At 43.2% G+C, this 4,902-nt stretch overlaps 1 non-coding gene across 1 annotated transcript; it reads left to right on the forward strand.

Annotated features, from left to right (window-relative positions):
• The first annotated feature begins 4,493 nt into the window (after positions 1-4,493).
• On the forward strand, positions 4,494-4,565 carry trnaa-ugc. Its single transcript has one exon. It is a non-coding gene; the product is annotated as a tRNA-Ala (tRNA).
• The last annotated feature ends 337 nt before the right edge of the window (positions 4,566-4,902 follow it).

The following is a 4,902-nucleotide window of genomic DNA, read 5'->3' on the forward strand; positions in this document are numbered from 1 at the left end:
CTTCCATAAAGGCCAGATTTGTGCAATATACGACTGATTGTTGTCCTATGGACAGAGTCTCCCACCTCAGCTGTAGATCTCTGCAGTTCATCCAGAGTGATCATGGGCCTCTTGGCTGCATCTCTGATCAGTCTTCTCCTTGTATGAGCTGAAGGTTTAGAGGGACGGCCAGGTCTTGGTAGATTTGCAGTGGTCTGATACTCCTTCCATTTCAATATTATCGCTTGCACAGTGCTCCTTGGGATGTTTAAAGCTTGGGAAATATTTTTGTATCCAAATCCGGCTTTAAACTTCTTCACAACAGTATCTCGGACCTGCCTGGAGTGTTCCTTGTTCTTCATGATGCTCTCTGCGCTTTTAACGGACCTCTGAGACTATCACAGTGCAGGTGCATTTATACGGAGACTTGATTACACACAGGTGGATTGTATTTATCATCATTAGTCATTTAGGTCAACATTGGATCATTCAGAGATCCTCACTGAACTTCTGGAGAGAGTTTGCTGCACTGAAAGTAAAGGGGCTGAATAATTTTGCACGACCAATTTTTCAGTTTTTGATTTGTTAAAAAAGTTTGAAATATCCAATAAATGTTGTTCCACTTCATGATTGTGTCCCACTTGTTGTTGATTCTTCACAAAAAAATACAGTTTTATATCTTTATGGTTGAAGCCTGAAATGTGGCAAAAGGTCGCAAAGTTCAAGGGGGCCGAATACTTTCGCAAGGCACTGTAAACCTAGTGCTGACAGGCAACTACACATAGACAATAACCCACAAAACCAAAATGGAAAATGGCAACCTAAATAGAATCAGAGACAACGATAAACAGCTGTCTTTGATTGGGAACCAATTCAGGCCACCATAGACGTACATTTACCTAGACAAATCCAAAACCCCATAGATCTACAAAAACCCTAGACAAGACAAAAACACACATACCACCCTCGTCACACCCTGACCTAAACAAAATAATAAAGAAAACAAAGATAACTAAGGTCAGGGCGTGACAGCCACAGGGACTATGGTTGGCTGCTTGAAACATGTAGGTATTACACACTCGGTCAGGGAGAGGTTGAAAATGTCAGTGAGACACTTGCCAGTTGGTCCATGCCTGCTCTAAGAACATGTCCTGGTAATCTGTCTGGCCCTGCGGCCTTGTGAATGTTGACCTGTTTAAAGGTCTCGCTCACATCTGCTACGGACAGTGTGATCACACAGTCTTCCTGAACAGCTGGTGCTCTCATGCATGCTTCAGTTTTGCTTGCCTCGAAGAAGGCATAAAAGGAATTTAGCCGGTTACTGATGTGGTGTACTCCTCAATGCCATTGGATGAATCCTTGAACATATTCCAGTCCTGTAGCTTAGCATCCTTGTCATCTGACCACTTCCGTATTGAGCGAGTCACTAGTACTTCCTGCTTTAGTTTTTGCATGTAAGCAGGAATCAGGAGAATAGAATTACAGTCAGATTTGCTAAATGGAGGGCGAGGGAGAGCTTTGTTTGTGTCTCTGTGTGTGGAGTAAAGGTGGTCTAGAGGTTTTTTTCTCTGGTTGCACATGCTGGTAGAAATGAGGTAAAACGGATTTAAGTTGGCCTGCATTAAAGTCTCCGGCCACTAGGAGCGCCGCTTCTGGATTGACATTTTCTTATTTGCTTATGGCCTTATACATCTCGTTGAGTGCTGTCTTAGTGCCAGCATCGGTTTGTTGTTTTTTTTATTTTTTTTATTTCACCTTTATTTAACCAGGTAGGCTAGTTGAGAACAAGTTCTCATTTGCAACTGCGACCTGGCCAAGATAAGGCATAGCAGTGTGAACAGACAACACAGAGTTACACATGGAGTAAACAATTAACAAGTCAATAACACAGTAGAAAAAAAGGGGAGTCTATATATACATTGTGTGCAAAAGGCATGAGGTAGGCAAATAATTACAATTATGCAGATTAACACTGGAGTGATAAATGATCAGATGGTTATGTACAGGTAGAGATATTGGTGTGCAAAAGAGCAGAAAAATAAAAATAAATAAATAAAAACAGTATGGGGATGAGGTAGGTGAAAATGGGTGGGCTATTTACCAATAGACTATGTACAGCTGCAGCGATCGGTTAGCTGCTCAGATAGCAGATGTTTGAAGTTGGTGAGGGAGATAAAAGTCTCCAACTTCAGCGATTTTTGCAATTCGTTCCAGTCACAGGCAGCAGAGAACTGGAACGAAAGGCGGCCAAATGAGGTGTTGGCTTTAGGGATGATCAGTGAGATACACCTGCTGGAGCGCGTGCTACGGATGGGTGTTGCCATCGTAACCAGTGAACTGAGATAAGGCGGAGCTTTACCTAGCATGGACTTGTAGATGACCTGGAGCCAGTGGGTCTGGCGACGAATATGTAGCGAGGGCCAGCCGACTAGAGCATACAAGTCGCAGTGGTGGGTGGTATAAGGTGCTTTAGTGACAAAACGGATGGCACTGTGATAAACTGCATCCAGTTTGCTGAGTAGAGTGTTGGAAGCAATTTTGTAGATGACGTCGCCGAAGTCGAGGATCGGTAGGATAGTCAGTTTTACTAGAGTAAGTTTGGCGGCGTGAGTGAAGGAGGCTTTGTTGCGGAATAGAAAGCCGACTCTTGATTTGATTTTCGATTGGAGATGTTTGAGATGTTGTGATAAATAGACAGCTCCAAAAAATGTAGATTAAAATTCTCTTGATAGATGGTGTGGTCTACAGCTTATCATGAGATACTCTATCTCAGGCGAGCAATACCTCGATACTTCCTTAATATTAGACATCGCACACCAGCTGTTATTGACATACAGACACACACCACCACCCCTCGTCTTGCCGGACGTGGCTGTTCTGTCCTGCCGATGCATGGAAAACCCAGCCAACTGTATATTATATGTGTCGTCATTCAGCCACGACTTGTGAAACATAAGATAGTACAGGTTTTAATGTCCGGTTGGTAGGATAGTCTCGAACGGAGCTCATCCAGTTTATTCTCCAGTGATTGCTCGTTGGCCAATAGAACGGATGGTAGAGGCGGGTTACCCTCTCGCTGACGAATTCTCACAAGGCACCCCGATCTACGCCCACTGTACCTACATTTTTTCTTTACGCGAATGACGGGGATTTGGGCCTGGTCTCGAAGAAACGGTATATCTTTCACGTCGGACACATTAAAGAAAAGATCTTTGTCCAGTTCGATGTGAATAATCGCTGTTCTGACATCCAGAAGCTCTTTTCGAGACGGTAGCACCAACATTATGTACAAAATAAGTTACAAATAATGCGAAAAACACACAAAATAGCACAGTTGATAAGGAGCCCGTGAAACGGCAGCCAATCCCCTCCGGCACCATTCCATATATTTCCCATGCCAATAAAACCCCCTTAAATTGAAATTGAATTGAGAGAGAGAAAGAGAGATATGGGGGAGAGAGTCAACCTCCTCCTCCTCTCTTTCCCTTCCCCCCTTTTCCACTCTTCCTCTCCTTTAGCTCTACTAAAATCCTCACTCCATGCGTCCGATGCTGTGGGTCTGTCCCTACATGGCTAACACAAGTAGGGCTGCAGGTGGGTGTCCTTGGCAGGGCTCTGGGTGGAGAGTGTGGCTGGGGAACAAGCTGTGCTAGCTAGGGAGAGGCCATGGTCCTTTCCACAGCCCTCTGGAGGATATTAGGAAACAGGGCTATTTTAATCTCCCACTGGATTAGAATATCATGGCTGATGAGAAAATGCTGGTCTCCACCCGATTATGAATGCACGCACGGAGGCACACATGCATTTATTCTCTCTCTCTCTCTCTCTCTCTCTCTCTCTCTCTCTCTCTCTCTCTCTCTCTCTCTCTCTCTCACACACACACACACACACACACACACCAGGGTCTGTATTTGCGCTGTGGGAAGATCGGCTGTTTCCCCAATCCCATTACAGTGAACCAAAATACAGCCTGCAGCTAAAAATAGCCTGGATTGTATCAAAAAGAAATGTGTATCTATAAATAATCTGTATGTTTGTTTTTCATTTATTGTGCTTTTTTTAAATGAAGAGAACAGAAGAAAACATGAATGGAAGAAAGGAATGTACTTTGTGGTATATGTCTCCTCAAAAATAGAAACCAAAGTGAATATTAATGTAAAATATATTCATGACAAAAAAATATGTTCAAAAAATATCCAAAGCCAATTACTACACACACATCCACAAGACACGCACACACACAAACACACACACACACACACACACACACACACACACACACACACACACACACACACACACACACACACACACACACACACACACACACACACACACACACCTAATGAACACAAGGTCAAGGGTTAAGACTGGGCACCTCAAATCATATTGCATAACAGTCAAACAGAAATATCCTGGCTGTCTATTGGCTCCTCTTTCACAGGACCAATAAGGACTGACACCTGCCTGCAGGGAAAGCACATAAAGCCTGTTGCATAAATTCATGTATGGGAGGGGATGTAGCTCAGTGGTAGAGCGCATGCTTTGCATGTATGAGGCCCCGGGTTCAATCCCCGGCATCTCCAGGAGTTATTTTGTCTAAATGAAAGGAGAAGATAATCTCTGCAGCCAAATCTTCAAATTGACTGTGACGGGAGATATTGGATAAAGATTTTTAAAAGAAATGTGAACAGTAACAGGGGTATTACTTTTGCCAACTCATTTTATACATTACATCACCAAACAGTGCCTTTATTCAGCAAGATTTAAAAATCCTCCTATATAAATAAATAAATAATGATTGGCTCTTATTTTCAACTTTGATTTGGGGATGCCGTTTAGTCATATTGTAGGCTACAGGTCAGTGCATTCCTTGTTTGGTGACCAGACAATTTACAACTGAATGCTCTCTGTCCCTCCTTT

This window comes from Oncorhynchus mykiss, chromosome 16 (genome assembly GCF_013265735.2).
Source record: "Oncorhynchus mykiss isolate Arlee chromosome 16, USDA_OmykA_1.1, whole genome shotgun sequence".
Classification (NCBI taxonomy): domain Eukaryota; kingdom Metazoa; phylum Chordata; class Actinopteri; order Salmoniformes; family Salmonidae; genus Oncorhynchus; species Oncorhynchus mykiss.